General features: G+C 39.9%; 1 protein-coding gene and 1 long non-coding RNA gene across 2 annotated transcripts in view; both read left to right on the plus strand.

The window, feature by feature from the left end:
- The window catches only part of LOC107749451 (ski oncogene-like), a 34922-nt gene that overhangs the window by 3606 nt on the left and 5718 nt on the right, over positions 1–25598 (plus strand). The window lies entirely within an intron of this gene.
- On the plus strand, positions 4085–24849 carry LOC107749454 (uncharacterized). The gene is made up of 3 exons (XR_001641034.1): positions 4085–4306; positions 7269–7274; positions 24837–24849. It is a non-coding gene; the product is annotated as an uncharacterized LOC107749454 (long non-coding RNA).

Raw genomic sequence — 25598 nt, forward strand, 5'->3', positions numbered from 1 at the left:
AAAAAAAAAAAGCTATTTTAATTTTTTTTTCAACTAACCTCAGCTCAATTGAGACATGTATTTTTTTTTTTTTTCCTTTATTTTTTTAAAATAAACTTTTAACTTTTCAGTCTCACTGAGAATATTTGCTTTTTGCGGTCTCTTGCAGAGATTATGCTTTTTAGAGAATTGCTGCTTCCAAATATTACTTTGATGAGAGGCTGGTTGCCATGGTTATAAGGTTTCTGAATCCTCAGGACTTTTATGTAATATACTTGTTTGCAGCAGTACAGAGTATACAGAGTTTGCTTTATTTATTTATTTTTTATCTAAGGTGAATCAGAGCAGAATATCTCAGAGCTGAATTGATTTAAAACTGCATCCAGACTTTGTCTGGACTGGCTGACATAGTGGGGTAGATCACAGGGAGAGGGTGGCGATTTGTCATTAAGAATCTGTCGCCCCTGTCCGCCGGGGCCTTGACGTGCCGTCAAAGGGCCGTGACATGTGACCTCCCTCCAAAGCCAGTCAACCAACAACCCCACCCCCTCTCCTCAGTCAGTCCGGCCAATCGTGTTTGGCCATTGGTTCTTCAGCTGGACAGATGGTTGTTTGATAAAAGACTGAAGAATACTTTGCAAATAAATAGGTAGCAAAACATCCCACCAAATTACTGTTTGCCTTAGTCTCAATTTATTTACCCAATTTTTACGGATTCATATAAAAAGTATGACCTCATCAGTTTACCCTGTGTTATCCTCTTTAAATATTTTTAAAAATTGAAAAATGTTTTAAACAAATTATTATAACTTATTAATATTTTATCATTCCCTATTATATTATTTTACTTATTAAAACTTCTTAATAGTTGTGAAATTGTTTTTGAATTATATCTAAGACTGAATAAGCTGTTTTTTTGATACAGCATGTAATGGCTGTGTCATATTTTTTTATTTGGAGTTTCAACTTTCCCTTAAAACACATATGTCAAGTGCATGTGCATTGTCCTGCCAGAAATGAAGACTCCAGTGAGAATAGTGTTGTGTATAAATTGCATGCAAATTTGGGACAAACCAATCAACTGAGTGTCCGACCCAAGGTGGCCACGGCCATAATAAATGCGCACGCCTGGGGGATGGAGGTCGCAATGTGCGTGCGAGTTTGCATTTATAATGCCTCGATCAGCTGTGGGGAAAAGATTAAAATGAGCGCATGGCCTACTCATTTCCATTCCCATCTGTCTGCTGACCTCGCCGTTGCGGCCCGCACTGCGTCCCACCAGCCGCACTGCCCCTTGCTCTGCATCCAGACTGCCAACAATTCCATCCGCTTGTCCCACCTCCCCCTCACCCAAACAAAGCAAGTGCTACTTCATCCAGCGCAGCCAGGCCACTCATCCGAAGTCCGTACCACATCACGGCAGCCAGCAAACAACCCCCGCTGCTCAGAATCAGATGCTCAAACAACACTGGCTACCTGGGGTTTGACTTAGCTGAGTCAAAATCCACTTTCAGATGACTATTCTCTGACCGGCTGAAATTTACAAGGGCGGCTTGATGACTTAAAGGGATAGTTCACCCAAAAATGAAAATTTGATGTTTATCTGCTTACCCCCATGGTATCCAAGATGTAGGTGACTTTGTTTCTTCGGTAGAACACAAACAAATATTTTTAACTCAAACCATTGCAGTCTATCAGTCTTATAATGGCAGTCAATGGGCTCCACGGCTTTGAGAGTAAAAAAAAACATACACAGACAAAACCAAATTAAGCCCTGCGGCTCATGACGATACATTGAGGTCTTAAGACACTAAACGATTGGTCTGTGCAAGAAACTGAACAGTATTTATATAATTTTTTACCTCTGATCCACCGCAATGTCCAACTGTCCTGAGCGCGCGTTCACAACATCCAGCCCGTGACGTCAAATAAATACGGTTGGGCAAAAAATTCCACGTTGTCTGATGATATATCAAAATAGTCTTCCATTGTGATGACCTGTACTTCTAAATATCTTTAGATCATCGCAGTGCCAGTGAACACGTCTGCAATCTCTCTGCACTGTGTAAATAATGAGTGACGTATATGCGTGACAGGTCGCTTCCGCACATGCGTCTACTATCATAGATATGTATAGATCCCTATTCGACTGCTCCAGATACGCCATTTTGGAACGTATCGCGGCCCATAGAAACAGTCACTAATGAGGAATCTACTTAAATATATCTATGTCTACTATGCCAGAGCACGTACACTCGTCACGCGCCGGATGTTGTGAACGCGCTCAGATATTGCGGTGGATCAGAGGTAAAAAATTATATAAATACTGTTCAGTTTCTTGCACAGACCGATCGTTTCGTGTCTTAAGACCTCAATGTATCGTCACGAGCCGCAGGGTTTAATTTGGTTTTGTCTGTGTATGTTTTATGACTCTCAAAGCCGTGATTCCCATCCACTGCCATTATATGACTGACAGACTGCAACGGTTTGAGTTAAAAATCTTCATTTGTGTTCTACTGAAGAAACAAAGTCACCTACATCTTGGATGCCCTGGGGGTAAGCAGATAAACATCAAATTTTCATTTTTGGGTGAACTATCCCTTTAACAGTCCCCAAGAGATGCTGTCTCATCCCCTCCCTGGAGGGATGGAGGTGAGGGGGTGGTCAGGGGCTCTCAGAGGTTGTGCCCTCTATTCTCTGCCGTGTGACCTCTTGTTTAAAGGGCGTCAGCTGGAGCTCTCCACTGGCTGATGCTGGGGTGAAGACCTGCCGCCTCTTTTATTCCGGATAGCTTTGTTACTTAAGCCGTCACCTCTCATTGTGTCTCTGGCTTCGTTTTGGTGTACACTGCATGACCAATGCCTCCATGGTAATTAGTTTGTAGGCTTTTGTCTGTGTCTGCTGCCAACATGAAATGCATCCACTGTGGTGTTGTGTTGATTTGGTGCCACAATAATATTGATCTTTAATCGAGATACAATTAGCAACGAATGTCACTAAATTAGGCGTCTGTTTTGTGAGTAAGTCTGCATGATTGGTCCATACAGCTCTTGCACTATATCTCAAGTCATTTGATACCTTTGTGTGAAGAACAGACTGAAATGTAAGTTGCAGTTCACTAAAAATCTCAATATCCACCCTTGCCCTCCATGCAGTGTTCATGACACTAGTAGCAATGTTCTTTTGAGAATTAGACTGATCTGGTTCTCAAATTTAACCATTGTTGGGAAGGTTACTTTGGAAATGTAATAGGTTACAGATTACAAGTTACCCTACTTAAAATGTATCAAGTAGTGTAACTTTTCAATTACTTTATTAAAGTAATGTAACTGATTACATTTGATTATTCTTTGATTACTTTTCAAAATATCTAATGTTTTCAACTGTTTATCATTTTCAAACATGTAAACCAGGCAGGGTAAACCTTACAGTAGTACTCAACACTGATTACTGTCACATTTTTGAAATCCTTCATCACTTTGAATTAAGATTATATTTAGTTTTAAAGTAGACATTGGATGCAAAATTCATTTTTACATGGTGTTTGCATATAAATGTATCTTAGCAGTGTGTGGACACAACCACCCTACTAGGGCTGGGCAAAAAATTTTATTTTTCGATTAATCGTTTTTTTTAAATGACATCGATTCGATATCGATTCTCAAAAGCCGCGAATCGATCTTTTCCGGGATTTATTTCAGCACACATTTAAAACAAGATCTGATTAACGTGAATCTTATCTCAGTGTTCGTGATCTAGCTGCACCTCCAGAAGTAGTAAGTCTGACTCTTTATATTTTTTATAATAATTTGCAAATCGCCTTTGCTCTTCCACGGAAGAAAGGGGCGGGTGAGCAGAGCTCATTAGCATTTAAAGGGACATGCCCCAAAATGAGTCGCTGTGAACAGAGCAAGGTAAAAAGGATGTTGTTTTACACGACCACTGAGGAATTTTAACCAAAGTATGTTGCAGACCATTCATGAAGACCCAAACATCTAATCTTGTCAAATGTGTGGTAAGTACTGCCGAGTGCTGCTCAGTACTTGTGATCGTGAATCTCGAAAGTGAAAGTAAAAAACAAGGTTGCATTCATAAGTGATTTCAATGTCCCGCATATTAATAACGGCTCCCTGATGCCCGCAGTTTATATACAGTATAGTTACCCAACAATATAATTGCGACAGAATATATTGAAGTATATTTTTCCTCCCATCTCGTATCTATTACCTTTAGGGGTTACATTTTTTGAAATGGAAATGTCCTTATGAGCATTTGATTTATGCTAATCGATGGACTGTTATGTTAATAAGTGCCGTCATTCGGTTATGTGATACTACTATTTGGAATCAAATCTTTACATAGCTATGACAGTAAACACTGGAATGTAACAATGCCTTGGAAAAAAAGTTAATCTTTAAAAAATTAAGCATAGCTATACATAAACTCATATAGGAAATAAAAGAGTTAGCGAATAAGCATGTTCTAAACACCTGAAACATTGGTGTTTCATATTTTACAGTCACTGCAATTTATGAAAGAAATCAATTAAATCTGTACGTGGGAGTGTGTGTGAAAAAAAGCAGATGTAACCCCCTTTGTAATCCTTAACATTTTCATAAGTAACAAATTTAATTACACATTTTTTCTCAGTAACTGTAACTGATTACAATTCATTTTATTTTGTAATTAAATTACGTAATTCCGTTACATGTAACTAGTTACTCCCCAACACTGAATTTAACTAATCGACTCAAAGTGAAGAATTATCAGTAAACGCAACCTAAGTTTTGGTCTGTTCCCATCAGAAAACTTGGAATATAGTGCATGAGTCGAATGGACTGTTTTCATGATGCTTTTAAGGTGCTTTTGCATCATTTTTAAGCTTGAAAGCTCTGGTCCCCATGCATTCTAATTGCACATTTAGATTTTTCTCTTTTTGTGTTCCAAGGAACTGGTGTAGTGTTGATTTGGTACAACAATGATATTGATCTTTAATCGTGATGCAGTTAACCATGAATGTCACTAAATCAGGCGTCTGTTTTGTAAGTCTGTATGTATGATGTCTGATGATGGCATCGGTTAAGGTTTAGAGTTGCGCAGGCCAGCACTTCCACCAGTTTGTGGGAACAGATGGCAGAATGATGGTGGTGTTGTTTTATGATCAGTTTCTCAGATCAGGCCCCTTAGTCAATAGCGATCATCAGCTTCATAATTAATATGGCAACCCATCTGCTCTGGAGATGGAAAATCCTGAAGTACACAGCTGCCACTGTGCAAGAAACCCAGTGCCTTAATTGAGCCCCTTGCAAGTCTGCTAATCCGTAACTGCTCTGCGAAGTCCACTCGGACAAAGTTTCATTCCGATGGAAATGGCTTAAATGTAGCTTTAATTTAGTGGTGTATCTCTCGCCCTTAGATGCACGCCCTTGTACGACTTCGTATTCCCTCCCTGATCCATCCTCATGAGCTGGAGGATGCATTTTTATTTACTCTACTTGGAATTTCAATTAATTCTTGGCCAAACAGAGCAAATTAGGAACATTAAAGGTAGGGCTGGACAATAATTCAATATCAATATGTATCGCGATATAATTTTTTTCAATAACGGTTATATGATTTTTAAACACATTTCCGATATTTCGATATACATTACCAGTGTTTCCCATACATTGATTTATTTGTGCCGTTTGACTTCGTTGAATAAACATGAGCACTGCACGTTTCAAAATCAAAAAATGTCGCGGGTGTTTTATATAAATGTATCTGTGAAGGGAACCGACTGTCTTCAGAAAAGTTTCGATGGCATTTTCATTTGATCTGATAAAGAAGCGTTCATGAGCGGAGCTGCTTTGATTACAGCCATTACTGGAGAAACCGCTAGTTCTATCACTCTAAAAGCGCCTCCTGCTAGCAGAGCATGAGTTTTCATTTTAAATAAGCCCGTCTCCAGCAACATTTCCAGTTTTTGTTGTTGTTCAATTTTTTTGTTTTCGGCAGCGACTCGGAGCACTTTTCATACCCTTTTTTTCTGGCTGAAGCACATTTGTTTCAATCTATAAGAATAATCAGCCTACACTACCAGTCAAAAGTTTTTGAACAGTAAGATTTTTAAAGGGGTTTTTTTTTTTTTAAGAATTCTCTTCTGCTCACCAAGGCTGCATTTATTTGATCCAAAGTACAGCAAAAACAGTAAAATGTTGAAATATTTTTACTATTTAAAATTGCTTTCTATTTGAATAGATTTTAAAATGTAATTTATTCCTGTGATCATACATAGGTAAATTTTCAGCATCATTACTCCAGTCTTCAGTGTCACATGATCCTTCAGAAATCATTCTAATATGCTGATTTGCTGATTATCAATATTTAAAACAGTTGAGTACATTTTTTTTTCAGGATTCTTTGATGAATAGAAAGATCCAAAGATCAGCATTTATCTGAAATAAAAAGCTTTTGTAACATTATACACTATTCCATTCAGTATAATTTTTATTATTTTTTTGGGAAAGAAATTATAGAAATTAATACTTTTATTTAGCAAGGATGCTTAAAATTGATCAAAAGTGATGATAAAGGCATTTATAATGTTACAAAAGATTTCTATTTCAGATAAATAGTGTTCATATCGATATCGGAATTATATCGTATCGACCGAAATTAAGAAATATATCGTGATATCAATTTTGGCCATATCGTCCAGCCCTAATTAAAGGAGTGTATTCCTGATCTGAATGTGGTCGAATTACAAATATGCACCAGTTTTATTTCAGCCAAAAGAAATGGTGAGGAAACCAAACAACCCATTGCGTATTCTTGCATTGTGTCTTGCCTACAGTGATTATTTTAAATTACATTTTACACAAATACGCCGTACTAAACTGCTTCTGAAAGAATCTGGCATTCTGAGACATGCTTGAGTGCGTTTACTTCCTACAGCGGTTGACTTCTGTTAGAGCTGCTCGGAGAAGGGTGAGGACTGTGTGGTAAAGATGTTTCCTCAGGGTCTGTCTGTGGGATGATGCAGCTTCGGTCTGCGTGCGTGTGCCATATGACAAACTGGCATGTTGCTCTCGCCTACAAAACTCCCACTGACTGCCCGCAAAGCTACCATGAGGATAAGCTTGTGAATCTAAAATGAAGTTGATTTTTTTTTTAAATGTTCAAATAGAATTAAGTGCACATGTGCAACTGTTGCTTGGTCACATCTGTGCACATCATAGATTGACACTGGCATTCTGCATCGATAATGAGGAAGAATGAGTATTTTTGTCATGCATAATTAAAATGAGTTTTATGTTTTAAAACTCTGTCAGTTAATGTCAGAGCTGTGGTCAAGTTAGTGCACGTGACTTATTGTGCTGTGTAGGTGAAGTGAGTTCAAATCCATCCGCTTACTCTGTTTCCCAAACTTGCTCCCCCCTCATTGTTTCCTGTCCGATCTCTGCTTCCATCTGAGGCATTAAAGGGAATAAAAATGAAAAATTCTCCATTATTTACTCACCCTCATGTCTTTCCAATAAAAGGTGAAATTTTGAATATCCTTGCTATTCTTTACAATACAATAAGTGGATGGGTCTGCCAAACTCCATAATGATTAAAAAGCACCACAGAAGTAACATTAAAACCATACAACTCATGTACTATATTTCAGGTCTTCTAAAGTCATTCGATACCTTTGTGTATAAAACATACCCAACTGTAAGTCGAAATTCACTAAATATCTCGCTGCCGGCCCTTGCCCTTGATCATGAGTGAAGTAGCTATGTCATATTAGTGATCCAGTTGTTCTTTTAATTTTTTTTTTTGCAAAACCAGTCTGAGTTCTTCTTTTGTGAATTAGACTGATCTGGTTCTGACACAGAGTTCCAATGATTAGCCCACTGGAAGGGAAAACTAGTAGTAAGCAGTAAGCGCAACATATGTTTTGGACTGTTTTCATGGTGCTTTTGCATCCTTTTTAAGCTTGAAAGTGCCCTACTCATTTATAACCCTATTCATTGTAATTGCACATTATTCAGATTTTTCTCTGTTTATGTTTCATGGAAGCAAGAAAGTCCTATGGGTTCGCAGCAACATGAGGGTGAGTAAATAATGAATTTTCACTTTTAGGTAAACTGTTCCTGTAAACATAACATAGTAGCAGTTTAATTCAATTATGAGCAGGCTGAGTTTTCTAAACCACACATTGAAAGTTGGTTCTTTTCTAGGCTAAGAAAAAAAGCTCCTTTTTTTTTACGTGAGCAGTCTGGGCCTTTTATGAAAAGAGGGATTTTGTGTTTTTAAGCAGCCCGTGGCCTCTCGTTCACTCCTCAGAGGCAAGCAGACGGCTCTCGCTCCACGTCCAAGCAGCATTATTCAGAAAACTTCTGTGATTGGAGAGTCAGTGTAGTTGCTAAGCAAAGCTGCTCTTCCTGTGCTAAATAAGAACTTGATGCTTCCTGGCTGGTGGGCTGAGGAGAGCGTGCCAGCTCTCTCATGCTCACTCACTCACTGCTCACTCTGCCTGTCTTTCTCTCTCACACACACATACACAAACAAGTCTCTGCAACACTCGTATCCAGGCCTTCTCATAGTGATTGTGTTATTGAGGAATACAAGGCTCTGTCCCAGCCTTGCAAAAAAAAAAAAAGAATCATGATGTCAGGATGACCTGATCCATAACCTCCATTTCCCTCTGCCTCTTGGCTTCGGATGAGTGTGGGTCTGTCTCTCTCTTTCTCTCTCCTGCTCCCTGGGTGGTGCAAGGATGGAGGTTTTCCTGCGTTTGCCCTCCCTGTGTTTGAGGCTTTGGGTTATGAGGCACATTCAGATTTTTCCAGAAAGGCTGATTCACTCCTCCAGCCCTCAGACAGCTGGCAAGGCCTCCATTTTCCACTCGCTGCGATGGTCCACCACAACATGGTGTTTCAGAAATGCTTCTGGAACGCTCGGCAAGATGGCGTTCTCAGAAATGGAAAGTTCTTTTGCTTTTATATATAATATCAAATTTATTGTCTGTACTGCATCTTTCTGAAGCTAATGCTATCAAGTAATATGTTTGGTCAGTAAAAATCATCTATTTAAAAATGTTCCCTTTTCCACGCTTCAGCAAATTGTCTACATAATACATGCAGTGAATCTACAGTTACTTGAAGGGATAGTTTACCTGAAAATAATAAATTATCTCATCATTTACTTGCCCTCATGTTATCATTATTTTTCACGCAGTCACAACCAATGGGCACTGAAAGTTTTAAGCTTCAAAACATTCACCATTAATGTAAAAAGGCCTGTTCACACCAAGAACTCTTAACTGTAAAGATAACTATAACAATAACTATATTAGCATCCACAGCAATGGAAGATTATGTTCTGTTTATTATAAGCATGCGCTGAGGTTTTGTCGTCTGCCTCTTTAAAGGTGTCATATGATGCTGCTAAAAAGAACATTATTTTGTGTATTTGGTGTAATGACATGTTTAAGGTTAAAAAAACACATTATTTTCCACATACTGTACATTATTGTTTCTCCTCTATGCCCCGCCTTTCTGAAACGCGTCGATTTTTACAAAGCTCATCGGTCTGAAAAAGCGAGGTGTGCTCTGATTGGCCAGCTATCTAGTGCGTGAGCCAGTGGATACTGATTGACTGTCAGTGTTTTTCTCGTTCATCAACTGGAAAAAAAATGTTCTGATGGTATCATTCCTCTTGGTTGTTATCATTATAGCCGTGTAGTGAACTTACCTTAGTCCTTGGTGTGAACAGGACTTAACACCATACATATATATGCATATGATTGCTATAATCTTATTCTTCTAAAACAATGAAAATTTGTGTGAAAACAGGTCAAAATTTAAGCTATTACTCAATAATAGTTTCTCCTCTTCAGTAATTCTTTGAATCTGTGACTTCAAGAACTGAAGTAGTCTTATTTACGAATCATGATTCCCAAGGTCACTGACTCCGAATCAGTGAGTCAGTGACATTGAGAACTGAATCAGTTTGATTTGTGATTCACTGAATCAGTGCCTCGAGAACCAAATCAGTCTGACTTGTGAACTTATCAATCAGCTTTATATTTAATTCAAATTCATTCAGATTAAAGTTTCAGTCCTATTGTCATTTCATAGAAAAGACTGACCAGCACTGCCTTCAGAAGTTCTCCTTTTGTGTTCCACGTTCACACGAGTTTGCAACAACATGAAGAAAAGTACATTATGACAAAATGTTCATTTTTAGGTGAGCTATCTCTTTAATGTCGTTTTTATTTTTAACAAAAGGTCAGGATCCATGGTGCAGAGGACAGTACACATGCTTACATGAAGACATCTGTTCTTTGTGATTCGTCTGTTTAACCTGCTTTTCTTGTTACTCTACGTTCCGGTAAGTTAAAAGATAAAATCCAATGAATTACAAAATGACAGTAAAAAGGATACAGAAGGAAGAAGGTCACTCGTTCTTTTATGTCCCTCAGTGGCACCAAAAAGCAGACCCCCAGTGGCTTGAGTGTGTGCCAGATTTCTGCTTGGCACTGGAGATCAAGTATTAAATGCTAGCGAAGCACAAAGAAATGTGGTGTGCTGTTAAACACGTACTAAATTTCTGCTATTGGAGCCTTTAGCAATGCGATGGCGAGGCCTGGAGCGAGAGCCCATATCAAACGCATTCAGCACGGCTGCCTCCTCGCTCTATAAAGCACAGCGAGGTTGTGTGGGACTATTTATCCAGTACCAAAACTGCTGCCACTTTCTTTTTTTTGCGGATGACACCCCCTCACTGGCTACTCTAATTCCAAGCATCTGTTCCATCACTTCTCTCTCTTTCTCTATTCTCTCCATTTCTCTTAGGAAGGGGCTTTATTCAAACAGCCTGATGTGTTGTTACAGACATGTCACCCTCAATTACTCAGTTGTGCTCTGCCTTAGCTTCTTTCTCTCTCTTTCTAATCCATCCATTCTCTCTGTCTGTCTCTCTCTCTCTCTCTGTCTCTGCAGTGAGCAGGACATGCACGGGGGAAGTACAGTCAGCTCAGCATAGATATTTAAAAAAATATAGACATTTTGGTCCCGATACCAATACAATAAAACAGACTAATCCAAGGTTTTGCGTATTAAATTGGTCCAAAATGACAGTAAGATGTTTATAGTGTTACAGATGTTCTCTTTCAAATAAATGCTGTGCATTTGAACTTTCTATTGATCAAAGAGTCCTGAAAATTATATTATGCTTTCCACAAAAATATGAAGCACCACAACTGTTTTGAACATTGATAATAATAATAAATGTTTTTTGAGCATATTAGAATGATTTCAGAAGGATCATATGACACTGAAGACTGGAGTAATGGCTGCTGAAAATTTTCTGGCTGGGGTGACTTTCCTCCCTCTCTCTCTCTGGCTTGTATGGCAATGTGATAGGGTGCCTGTACCCAGTGTCTGCTTTTATTTATAGTGCACCAGTGACCACAGACATGGGCAGCCTGAGCCCGGGCAGGCCAGAGCAGAGCAGCCTGAAATAGGGAGCTTCTGATCCCATAAGGACCTAGCTATTATCAGGCCTGTGTCTTAAATTTGGGACCAGCTCTTGTGGTCAAAGAGGACAGAAAGCTAGCTTACAGCCAATCCGAGCTGCTTTGAGGCTTATCATTATAAACAGTGTAATCACTGTTCCTTCAGGCAGCATTGGCTTAATTGGCTTCGCCATATAGTGGTCTTGTATGCGTGTCTGCGGCTGTCTCCTGGTTGAGACATCAGCTCACCTGGGCTAGGCTGTGATTGTTTGGAACTTTGGTTAGGCAGCATTGAGGAGTGCATGCAAAAGCTGAAGAGGCTGAGTGTGAATGAAGTGAGGAATGTGAGATAACGGTGTGACTGGAGTGACGCACAGAGCTTTGATGTGCAGTAGACGTGAAGTCAGCTAGTAAAAGATTCGCTCAGCATGCATAGGGGAGGTGATAGATTAATGACCAGTTGCCATGTGAGCTATCCAAGGTCCTTTTTTCTGTACACTTCGTTTTAATTAATGTTTGAAATTAATATTAATATATATAATATTAATTATATATATTACTATATATAATTAATATTATATATAGTAATATAATAATATAATTTAATATATAATATATTAGAATAAACACACATTATATAAAAATGCAGTGGTTGTTAAGATTTTATTAAAAAACAGTAATATTATTGAGAAATATTACAATTTAAAATAACTGTTTTATATTTTAATATGGTTTAAATGCAGTGTATTCCTGTGATGGCAAAGTTGAATTTTCAGCAGCCATTCATCTTCAATGTTACAGGATCCTTCAGAAATTATTCTAATATGCTGATTTGGTGCTCAAGAAACATTACTTATCATAAATGTTGAAAACAGTTGTGCTGATTAATATGTTTTTTTCCCCCAGTATTTTTAGATAAATATAAAGTCCAACAGCATAATAGAAATCTATTTGAAATTGAATGTTTTTAATGTCACACTTGATCAAGTTAATACATCCATATGCACGCATAATTGGGTATGTGGGCACGCTGGCCATTTTTAGCCATGTTTTTTTTCTGCAGGGCCTATCTACGAACAAAAACAGGTTTAGCTCTGTCTGGAGTCTTATGTAAGTTCATACCACAGGACATACATATAAAAACTTAGATGGGTATGATAGGAAAGAAATGTATGGGTCAACCCTGCAAGCATGAATTTACGACCGCAGTAAAATGGCCATGAAGGCATTTCTGCGAAACGGTCACTGGCAAATCTGCGGCTACACGTGCTGCTCAATTCACACATTTTAGCTGGTCTTAACTGTACGGGCCACTGATAGAATTAGTCTTTCCAAATGGATTAGTCACCCTATCATCAAGCCTTCTCCCTAATTTATCTCCCTTTGTTGTGGTGCAGGCTGTATTAAATGGGATCAGGGGCCTTGGCCAGAGACAGAGGGAGGAAGTGGCCCTTTGTGTGCCTGGCAGGTGCACAGGGGTGTGAAATGACACTGGCATTTGCTTATAGGGGGGTTGGGGGCGTCTGCATGTTTGAGGCCGAACCTGTTGGTTTGGAGGTACAATGGGGAGTTTGGTTGGGAATGCATTTTCTACCAAACTCTCTCTTTCTGGCTGTCGCTCTCTCTTTCTTCCCTTAACCAGCCCCACCACTGGATAAGTGTTCCTGAGATATCCCAGAAACCCCTGCAACTCGACTTGAACCCTTAATCAAAGGACTCCTCTGGGGTTGGCAGTAAATTCTTCAGGCAAATGTTTTTTGCACTCTCTCTGTCTCTCTTCCTCGCACTCTCTCTTTCCTCTGCACTCCCTCCTCTCTCTGTTTTCTCCTCTCACATCTGGTGAGCAGTCCTTGTCTGCTTTTACTGTGCTGAGTTCATTCTCATCCTATGAGGAAAGTGAAACCTTATGAGGGGAACTGCTAGGGACATGCACAGCTAGGAAGGGGCTCAATTTTTTATGCTTTTTTACCAATGTCTGTTAACAAGGCCATTCTTGGCTATTCAGCAATGTAAGTTTCGGTCTGAAAATCACATATGTTCCACAGAAAAAAACAACTCTGTAGACGTATTGAGCGCTAATGAAACGTTTCATGAAAGAAACCCACCAGAGCAGATTTCAAAGTAGGTTTTCGCCTCGTCACCGTCATTGTTTTTGTTTTTTAAACCATTTTTTCAAGGTCATTTATAACACTGTATTTTCATTGAAATTCCTGACAAGCCTTGGCTGCGTTTTGCTTGCAGAAGGCCTCACTGCAAAAACCTGAGCTGTGGCCGCTGAAGTGTTCAGCATTCAGCAAGGAAACCAAATGCTGCATATGCAGAAAGTGGGAGACGTTTCCTGGAATGCAAACAACCTCCCTGTCTGATTTTTACTGAAAATGGGCCAAAGAGGTGTCTTTTGGAAGGATTGCGTCTTTATTTAGATAATCAGAGATTCACACTGGCCTTTATGTATGTATCCACTCTTCTTAGCACCACAGGTTCAGTGTCTGTAATCTCTCTCTTCTTTCTTCCTCTCCTCCTTTTACGTCTCTCTCCTTCTTTTCCACCAGAGAATATGAAGAAAATGTGCTGAAGCTGCATTTGTCCCTGCTGGCTGACACAAAAAGCAAACTTAGGGCTCCCCTCCCTTCTTTCAATTAAGGCTTCTCATGAATATGGAGTTTTCTGTCCGTGGTGGAGAGAGACGCCAAATGAGTGCTAGCCTGTAAAAATATGAAAGTGACTTAAGCTCAAACAGTTGAAGAATTTAGAAAGAAGATTAGGGATCAGGCTGAGGGCACATGGTGTTGGTAATCATATTTATGCATATTAAAGCCCAAGGGGATTTTCAAGAATGCATGGATAATGAGTCTCTTTGGCTGCCTTCAGTCAGATGTTGCTGATTAAACTGGTCAAATGCTTGTATCAAACCCTGTTAGATCAGAAAGAGTTTGGCCCTTGTTTCTTTCTTATCCCGCTTATTTTACTTTCTAAACAGCTGACTTGTCTTAAAGATTGACAGGAGGTCACCTCAAGTTGTTTCAGCTAATACACATAGCTTCAAAACCGACCCAAGTGATGTCATTTGATGTCATTGGGACGGTGTGAAAAGGAGTGGTGCAGTCCTCTGTGTTTTACAGCAGCCCTGTCAGCTTAATGAGGAGAGTGTTAACCTCTATCACTTGAATTGCCCACAGTCCAAGCACCACTAATGGCCCTGGAAGCCCCTGGCCGGGGTTGTTGGGAGGTCAGGTTGAATTACAGGACATAAACAACAACACAAGCCTCCTATCACCAGAGAAAATAAAAGCAATGGCAGCTGAGGTAAGAGGGTGGAGCTGATGGCAGTTGTTGTTTTTTTGGGGGGTTGGGGAGGCAGCTAATCTCTTGAATTGATAACTAGCAGAGAAAATTATTGATTGATTTAAAATATATATATATATTTTTTAGTGGTGATCTTGCACTTGTAAACTCCCTTTGACCTGGATGAGGGCAGTGAAGAAAGAATTTTAGATATTTATATTCAATAAAGCAGATATTCAATAAACGGATAGAAATTCAAATAGATATAGATATTCAGATAGATATTTAAATCAATAGATGAGACAGATAGTTATTCTGCTAGATATATAGCTACTGTAGATAGAGAGTGAATGTCAGTTCACCGAGGTCAGCTGGTTTTACTAGAGCTGGAGACAAGTCCAGAGACAAGGGGTCCAGGGGCACACAGACTCCCCCACCATCTGGCAGCCATAAAAGGCTTGGAAGTTGGAGTTTTAGGGTGTTTTTTTACGGCCTTACAGGGTGAGACATGGCAAGGCACTCTGGATGCCCCTGAGCTCCTCAGCTTCCTCCACAGCCCTCTATTGCAGGTCAGAAGTTCATTGCCTTTCTCCCCTTTAAAATACCTTGGAGCTTTATTTGGTGGGAAGTGGGTTTTATGCAGGCATCTTTTGCTTGTGTCTGTCCACGGAGAGAATTTTACAAGGCAGGACAGCAGTCGTGATTCACATAGATGGTGAGAAGTTGGACCCTGTTGAGTCAACGAATGAGTTTTGTGTCGATATGCGTCATCATGTGCCTCATCAATTCACTCTGAAACTTCAAACAGCCCCACTGACATGGAACAGCATAACAATGAGAGAAGTGATAAAAAAAAAAAATGTTTTTCTTGGTCTCAATTCAAAATAGCATTCAGATTCATGTATATTGTGTTTCTACAATCAATTCAAAAGGTCATGAAACAAAAAAATGATTTTGGAATTCATGCACGCTGCCTAAATTCCTGTCTTGATATTCTACCGTTGTACAATCCTATCTTGTGTGCTTTTCTCATTGGGCTTTTCAGGTCTGATCAAGTCCGGATTCCTTTAGAAATTATACCCTCCACAGAGGCTGAACCAACTTTAACAGCTTCAGCAGCTCAAGTAACAATGCCCTCTTGTAAATATCAGTTAACAGAGAGGGACTGAATCAAACTGAGAGGGCGTAAAAAGACAAATTTGATCCTGTATTTTTTTCATTAAGAAATTCAGTCGGAAGCACAATGACCTTCTTCCAACTTCTTGGCCTTGTTTTTGTTTCCTGTCTCATTTCCATCTAGTGTATCTCAGCGTGGTTGAGTTTCCAGTCTCTTTATGGCCCCCACTTGTTTCAGCATCCTCTTTGGAGGGCGAAAAATGCTGACAGTGGAAGAGTAAAAACTGTGTTTGGCAGGCACGCCCTTGAAGGTTTCTGTGTCACTCAAGACCATTGAATTTTTAATTATTTCCTGGCTGTGGTATTCTGCTCTACTTCACTAGGGCGCCTGGCTCCATGCTGTCTCACAGCTCAGATGGTAGACACTGTGTTAGACATTTGCGGTTAAATCTGCTCAAATCCTTAGACGCCTACTTTGAGCAGGTGAGACCTTGGTTCGAGGGGCTTTTTTAAAAGGATAATTCACACAACAAAGAAAATGCTGTCATTTACTCACCCTTGAGTCGTTCTAAACCTGTATGAGACCACATAAGACGGCATAAGAAAATATATAATGTATTAATAATATTTGGATAAATAATATAATAATATGATAAATAATTGTTGCAGTTCCTACAATGAAAGTCAATGGGGACTTTCACTGTATTCACCAAAGACACATTTTTTAAAAATATTTTCTTTTGTTTTTCACAGAAAAAAAAAGTCCTACAGATTGGGTGAGTAAACGATTTATTTTTTGTGTGAACAGTCCCTTTACTGTAAGCCACTGTATCTCAGTCCCTGGAAATGTGGTGATATCTGAAGCTTGTTAGTGCACATGCAAAACTAAATTGCCCATATTTACAGCGCCAGTGTTTCCTGAAAGGGGGTCTGCTGGAGACAGACGGCACTTCCCACTTCACTATGAGTCCCACACGCAGCTTTTGTCTCTCAGACTGATGCATTTAGCATTCAGATCCATCATTTTTCCCTGCCCGGCAGACAGCAGTAATGTAATCTCTGTTGATTTACGGGCAGAAGTGTACATCCCAACTCCCAACAGCTGGATCTGCTCTGTTCCAGCGCTGTCTGATCATGCCTATTGGATTTGCCCCTTATAATTATCATAATAATGACATCAAATGTATTTGATGCCAGGACCTCTTATTGCACTTGACAAGAGCTTCTCCAGGCTGGTGAGTTGCACATCAAAGACACATTCTTAGGGTGGAGGGTGGTGCGGTTCGAGGATTTGGCCCGAGATTTATTGAGAGGTTCTTAACATATTTCAGGCCGTCTCTCCCTCACTTTCATGTCATGTCGAGGTCTCCTAAGTTCCAAGAGAGGAAAAGAGTAATAAGAATGAGAGCAAGAGCGGGAGATTTCAAATAAATGGCTGGAAATAATGATCTCTGTTCTGAGTTAGTAGTTACATCAACAGCAGTGATTCAGGGAGAAAAAATGCGGTTTATGTCTCTTTAAGTCTCTAGGCTGTCTGCAAAATGCATTAGTCCTGTGGAGCAGACACAGGCCAGGGCAGAGGGAGGAGCCCAGGGCTCCGGAGGGGGGGCGTGCTAGAGGATGGAACAGCCGCAGTCTGGGCCTCCAGCCTCCTGGCTAGACTGCTGAAAGTTATTATTGAGTTCCTGAGCAGAGCAGAGCCTCCCTGCCATACTGGTGTCTATTCATCCTAGACACAGGCCAGGGCAGAGGGAGGAGCCCAGGGCTCCGGAGGGGGGGCGTGCTAGAGGATGGAACAGCCGCAGTCTGGGCCTCCAGCCTCCTGGCTAGACTGCTGAAAGTTATTATTGAGTTCCTGAGCAGAGCAGAGCCTCCCTGCCATACTGGTGTCTATTCACCCTGTACTCTCGTTCTCTCAGGCTCGCTGTGTGGGTATACGTGCGTGTGTGTGTGTGTGTGTGTGTGTGTGTGTGTTTACTGGCACTGAACACTTGGGTGTACATTCTGAAGCCAACTACCTCCCTGCCATACTGGTGTCTATTCATCCTGTACTCTCGTTCTCTCAGGCTCGCTGTGTGGGTATACGTGCGTGTGTGTGTGTGTGTGTGTGTGTGTGTGTGTGTGTGTGTTTACTGGCTGCCAATTCACCATGGCCTTATACAGTAACACAGCACACACTAGCATTTTTAAAAGGAATCTTCCAATCTTTTTAAGAATTAATGGTAACACTTTATATATATATATATAAAATTCAATTGGCTGACATTTGTTATTGCATTTGGTATCATGAACTAACAATGAACTATTTTTATGGCATGTCTTAATTTATAAATATAAATTAAGTTGAACAAATTTAACCTTATTATAAAGTATTTCCAGCTTATTTGAAGGTGATCTTTATAAGAATTACTACAATTACATATGAATATAATAAAATTACAATTACTTACCAGGGCTCAATTTAAAAATCAGTCAATAATCAATAAAGGTACAATTTAATAATACTGATTTATTGTTAATTTACATGATTTTAAAAATGAAAGCTTATATTTTGTGAGTCAAATTATGACATTACAAATAGCTTACTTTAAACGAATTGCTTAAAATACAGAAAACTCAAAACTCAAACCATTGCTACCATATCAGTTATCTACCAATATTAAAGTTTTTTTTTTTAAAGTCATTGTTAAAGTTTGCTATTGGATATTGGAAAATTGTGCATGCTAATTTCCCATATTATTACATTTAGATTATCTTCACCATCAACACCATTTTAAGAACATTAATAATTTAATAATACTGTTAAATGTATGTTTGTGAGATTAACATTTAAAATGACTGGTTTTAGTGTTTTATTTTTAATTTTGTAATTTAATTTCTATAAAATATTTTTATATCAGTGCACATGCGTCATAAATGTTGTAGCATATGGTTTTCTAAGGTATAGAATGCAGTACAAACATATGAACAGACACAGACAGACAAATGTCCCTCAGCTGTTAGTGGACAGGCCACATGGGTCAGTGTGGATTGGTGCTGGGAAAGCTGGGAGATTACATGCTAACCCTAGGCCCTCTTTTGAGGCAGGGCTCAGAACAGAAGCACCGGGCCCTAATCCTTCTGACCGGATCAGACTGAACAAATTAACGCATAGAGCAGTGTGTCCTCAAAACACCGGAACATACACACAGCAGACATTTATATAACACACTGGCCTGTATCTTCATTCTCTCTCATGTGTCAGACCTGAGCTGGTGCTGACTCACTGGGAAGATACTCTAACCATCAGCCATTTTGGCACATGTTCAGAAACACCAGATTATCTGTAAACCAGCCACATTTTGGTTAAAATTAAGGTACTTCACAGGCTTTATGGAAGCGGAGCGCTAGCAAAAGTATGTTTAATGGATGTCAGGTGTGGGGGTCCTTTTAAAAAGTGTCCAGAAGACTGCCTGGCTAATGTTAGCCGCAGAAGCAGGGCTAGGAGAGGGTCTGATCTTTGAACGCCCTAGAGTGGAGTCAGAGCTGATCTCAAGATGTTATGCAGTTGCTATGGAGAAAAACATTGGCCCTTTCAGATTCAGAGGAGCGCTATCAAATGAAAATGGTCCAGGAAAAATACATTTACAGGATTTTCAGGGTTACAAAGCAGACAGCACATCAAATGAGTAGAATAATGTAGGTCAGGTTGTGTTTTAGATTCTGGTCTCCAATTTAGTATGCTGATGATCAGCTAAACCATCCTCCAAGCCAACATGGAGATTAAAAATGGGTCTTTTCATCAGGGATGCATCACATTCACTATCTGACAGGTTTCTAAAGTTAAAAGAATAGTTATCCCCAAAAAAAGAATTTACTCACCCTTGTGTCGTTCCAAACATATATGACTTTCATCTGTGGAATGTACAAGAAGATATTTTAAAAAATAAAAAAAAAAAATAAAAAAAAAGTAAATGGTAACCAAAATGGTTTGGTTACCAAAATATCTTCTTTTGTGTTCTTCAGGAGAAAGTAAGTCATGTGAGTGAATGATGACAGAGTTTTCATTTTTCCATGCATTCAAACCTTTTTGTTTCATGGAAGATTTCATGCATCAAATCTGTATCTTTTGACAAGACATTCAAAGCAAAAACTGACTGAACCAGACACCATCCAAGCTTTTATTTGAAAGATGCATTGTTTTTTTTCCACCATTAGGTTTCCTGTCCTCAAAGAGTAAGTGTCCTCCTTTACTGCTTTATGGAAGAATGAGTTTCTTTGTTTCCCTATTAATCTCTTTATGTAATCATCTGCTTTATTAAGCTGTGCTGAATGTGTTCCATGTGGATGTAGATACTACTTCATGGAAAAATGGAAAAGGGATTTTTCCAAAATGCAAGGTTTCCATGTACAGATGTGACAGCGCTTCACACAATGCTGTAATAACACCGAATTTCAACCTTGTATGTCTTGTACTTTGGAAAATCGCTAAATTATGGAATTCTGGGCACTTTTACTCAGCGGTTAGCTCTTTTTGCCCTCAAAATTATTTTTATTTTTCCTTCTACCATGCAATCCCCTATTTTTCTTCTCTTGTTGTTTCTAATGCTTCCTGTCATTCTACGACATCCATTAGCACTTCCACCTCATTCTGCCGCACTTATATTTGTTTGGACAAATGCTGAGGGAACATTGGGCTTTCAAAGTGACTGTAAAAAGCAGAACAAACTAAAATAATCCATTCCCAGCCTTAGCTGTATATCAAACCTTAATGATAGGGCCCACTCCCCATTTCTGCCTTGCTCGCAAATGCATGGGCCCTGAGAGCATTTCACAGAAAACTGGCATGTTTTTCATTACTGTAGGCCCACTTGCGGTGATTAGCCATAGTCTTAAATGGACATACTGCGAAAGGTCAAGTGATGGTCTCCGTCCTAGATGGTTGCACGCTATTGTGCTAGCGCTTGAAGTTGCACGGAGGATGTCTGCACTGTCTTTACAGCATTTCTGTGTTGTCGATCGTCAGCGCTCAGATGGCGTCAGGGGTTGAGAATGCCGAAGGGTGGTTGGAAGCAGTACATTTCAGATGGATTTATAGCCTCTCTTGAGCCAATTACCAGTACACCACCCCTCCCCTATCCCAGGGCAGACACAGTGAAGGTGCTGTGACATCGTTGAGACCCTAAGCACTGACCCTAACTTCACCCTGCCGCTTCCCAGCGGGAGCTTTTACAACTTCAGCAGCCTCTCTGTATCCTGACACCTCCTGACCTCCCCTTGGCATTCACTCCCTTATCACCCTTCCAAATAAACCCAGCACTGCACCTTATTTGGTGGAGGAGTCACAATTATTGCCATTAGTCCTGCGTACACAGTGAAGTATGAGCTTTGGCGTGTTCTTCCAGAAGCATTCTGGAGTGCCTGGGTGTGTGAGGGTTAGGTGTTGCTGGAGGGAGGGAGTGATTGTGTGTGTATTCAGTGTCTGACAGACTGAAGCAGCTCCCTGACAAAATGCATATCCTGTGAGTCCTGCCCTATTTAACTGTCATGACTGATTGATCGCCGGCTAGAGCATTACGTACAAGTGAGTGCAAAAATAATGCATTGGTTGCATTCCATATATGTGGCGAATATTTCTTTAGTGTGTGTCACTTTAAACATTTATCAGATTTTCTTTTGTGTGGGGGGGGGGGTCATAATTTTGTCTAGACAGAGAAGGTAGATAATGACAGGAAATTTGGAGAGATAGGAGAAAATGAAACAGAACATATTGCAGGCTGGACTCCAAGCTGTTTTAACGTTTTACTGCATACATGCTGATTAAGTGTATTATTTCTTGAAATAAAACCTTATTGAACTCCAACTTTTGAACGGTAGTATGTGTGCCAGCTCTGATGGTGTCCTCATCTTAATTTGCCCTCGCTATTAACATTTTTGCTTTAGTTTCTGTAATTTTATTGCATCAGGCAAGAGATTTAGCTAGCTGTTAGCAGAGACAGGAGGGGCTCTTCAGTGAGACGCACAGCTGCTAACAGACGTCCACACTCTCACTGGAGGAACTAAAGCCCCATCTGCTCAGTCAATCACTCAGGCACGAGAGCCAAATCTGGCCAGCCATTCCACCCTCTGCGCATTGAGACAGCTAGAAACGGCTGATAGAAAGGGCGGGAATATCACTCTTTCACTTAGTGTTGGTTCACGGGCTTGTGGCTGCCTTGAAGCTCTTCTACCTGACATGTGATATTATGACCCTCTTTATTTCGAGCCCTCGTGTTGGTATGGTGAAGAGGCGATTCAGTGAGACTTTTAATCGTCTTTCTGCACTTAACTGCTTGCACATTAGCATTAGAACTAAAGCACACAGATTAAAATTGAGGCACGACCAGCACTCCAGTTCCGGGCGAATGTTGTTCCCCCCACTTTGGGAAATTTGTCTCAAGATGTCTTAAAACCATAATACGCAGTTGGGACTAAAAGTCTGAAACCACTAGTGAAAATTATTTTTCTGATTTAATGCAAGCATTTCATTACAAATTGTATTATCAGTACAATTTGTAAAGTTGGATTTAATTAAAATTAAGTTTGTTCATATTTGATCTATTTTTGATTTTTGTTCTCCCCCAAGATTTAAGAATGATCCAAAAAGCATCTTGTGCATCAGTAGAAGCACAACAACAGAATTTCCTCCTCTTTTTTGTTGTTGTTGTTGCGTTACGTACCATTTATTGTTTACATTTTTTGTTGTTGTTTAATTTGTTTATTTCCCTACTTCAATGTAAAAAATCCCAGATTGTAAGTGTGGTCTTATACATCTGAACCCCAGCTTTTTGTCCCACAAAACAATCTATCCCACAAACAAACTGAAAACATACTAACTGACACATAATCTTTAGTGGTGAGTGTTTCTACAGACGTTGACAGTAATGGATTTTCTTTTTCCCATCTTCCCCTCAGGCTCCCTGGTTTGCATGTTCCTGCATTAGTAGTGTTCTAAATGTGAAGAGAAGCAGAAAGACATTGTGTGAATATGTGTGTGCCTTGTGGGGTGTTTTGTCTCCGCCTCAGTGTAAGCATTACTCTTCACAACATGTTTGATCAATTTAAACATAAATGCAATCCATTTCATTAATGTATAGAGAGAAATTTGAGTATAGCTGTATGTATGAGTTTGGGGATACTTTTTATTTGCAGTCTGAAGGTGGACTACTTAGTAGAGGACTTATTAAGAGTCCAATGAGACCATATCCTTATGTGCCTGCTGGAAAATGGCATATTGAAGCAGATGGATTCCTCCATCACTCTCAGAGCAGGATTATGCATTACGCTCCGCCTTTGCCTCAAAAGTCTGTTCCCTCTTCAGCTCAGACAGCAGCAAAACTCCAGTCCAAAGGCTATTAACACAATCCAATCAAGATTGGTTTTCCCTAAGGCTCCATATCTGACTTCTGGAAAGGATTCTGGAAGAGGATGGACTAGAAGGGAAACGTGAGGGCGTTTTTTTTTCCCGGCATTGAAAGTGGAAAAACTGGGGACATTTTCAAATGGCGACAATCTGCCAGCTGACACCTGGTGACAGCCAAGCTTAATATAAATTGTGAGACCCTCCAAAGCACTTGCACTAGCATGAGGACAGCTGGCATTACCTTATCCTTTCTCTCTCACACATACTCTTATATAGACACTTTCATCCTGTATGGTCTTCCAGAAGCCTCCTCTAATCAGAGCGCCGGTCTCCAGCACGTTTCAATAAAGCTCCTACCCAAGTGTGCTTCACCAGTTTTGCCCTTGACTTTGGCAGAGGGCACCAAAGCACACACAGATCTGGGGATTACATGCAGGATTTCCATGGGGGGAAAGAAAAGCTGTAATAGGAAACTTGTTGTGCCTGGTTGCTGTGCTCCACCACCACTACAGTTCTTTCAGGCGGCGTGGCGCATTATTGTGAGGATGTTAGTTGCTCGAGCAAGTTCAATAGAGCAGACTATTTTTGTTTCAACGGCAGATGCAACTCCACTTGTTTGGCTTCCAAGTAATATCAACAAAGATTTGGAGCATTGAACCCTCTTCCCTGAACACACCGGATGGCGGATGGTGTATCACAACGAATGCAAGTGGAAGTCGATATTTGCTTCATTAGTCATTCTGAAATCAGATGCAAAAGTGATCAGATGTTATCCAATCCAGTTTATGACAACATGCACACATGGCTCTTGGATGGAGCAATGCATTCCAAACTGTTACACACAATATTTGTTTGGGACATCTGCATTTATATTGGACAAATCAGTATCAGCCCAGTCAGTACCAGCAAAAACTAGGGATGCATGATATATTGGTACACTCTTAAAAATAAAGGTTCTTAAAAGAACATTTTAAAACCTTTTTTTCCACTATAAAGAACCTCTTGTGGATTAACAATATATTATCAAGTTGTGATATATCAATAGCATTAAAAATTATTAATTGTAGTTTTTAATGTCCTACTTTTAATTTAAGACAAAATAGTATATAATTTTAATATATGCCAGTTATTTATCCGTCATTAACATAAAAATAAAGGATTTGATTCATGAGTTGATTCGTGCAAGTCATTGGTTATGTCTGCGCAAACATGCACGTTTCATCTGTGTAAGTTCAGCCTCATGTTTGCCGTAAAGCACTCCTTTATAACCTGCCTTCAAAGAAATCTTGCACAATAGGCAGTTGAAAGGGCATAGGATTGAATGGCCACTTTAAGAGTAAGCCGTACTTGGCCTTCAAGTATACATTCCTGCAGCTTTGTGTTTCCTCTGTGGTCCTGCTCCTCGAACCCACCCACTCACATTCAGGAACCAGACGCTTCGGGTTCCCACAGGGCCATCAGCCAAAGCAAACTACAAAGAGGAAATGTGGCTCTCACTCACTCACTCACTCACTCACTCACTCCGTCAGTAATGGAGCCCTTGTTAGTTCTTTTTTCATTTTCTCAGTCATGATTCAGAATATGAAGTATGTTACATTTTATCTTGCATTAAGCATAATATTTTATCTGTAGTGTAATGTGTAGTGCTTTGCAATAATCTTGTTTAGAATTCTTCAAAATTGTATAATAAATCCAGATGGCCACAGGCTTCCTTTAAGGTTTATAAGACTGTAGGTTTGAGTCCAGATGTTGTACATGTCCTAATCGGCATGCATTGTTTGTTTGTGTGGTTTTGCCCAGCTGTTTGATACAGTCTGCCCTGCGTGTGTGTCACAAGGCCACGCGTTTGATGTGGTTGTGAGCGAGGGCCCTGATTTCAGATCAGCGGACGTTGTATCAGCGGCTCCCTTGTGGTGTCTGGGAGGGTTCACAGTCAAAGACTATTGTGTCTGGGATGCCCTGGTCTTCCTGGAACTTCAGACCTCAGGGAAGGAACAAACACAGACAGACGGTTTTTGTTGGATGTGCAGTGGTTGTTCAACACTTGAGTCATGTTTGACTTTACCCATCCGCATTTTTTGAAGGGGGGAAAAAACAGTGCTTCCCTTTGCGCAAGGCAGGCAGGTCTCCAGACTTTTTAAAATAAAAATAAAAAAATAAATACTGGGGAGCCACTGGCTCCTAAAATTCTACATGGATGCTGCACATTGGTGGTGGATGAGGAGATACCCCTGACAATGTAAAGCGCTTTGAGTGCCTAGAAAAGCACTATATAAAATGTAATGAATTATTATTATTATTATTATTACTATACTATATTTGGGGGACCAAATTACTTTTAGTTGACAA

Source organism: Sinocyclocheilus rhinocerous, unplaced genomic scaffold, assembly GCF_001515625.1.
Source record: "Sinocyclocheilus rhinocerous isolate Xijiao unplaced genomic scaffold, SAMN03320098_v1.1 scaffold889, whole genome shotgun sequence".
In the NCBI taxonomy this organism is placed as follows: Eukaryota; Metazoa; Chordata; class Actinopteri; order Cypriniformes; family Cyprinidae; genus Sinocyclocheilus; species Sinocyclocheilus rhinocerous.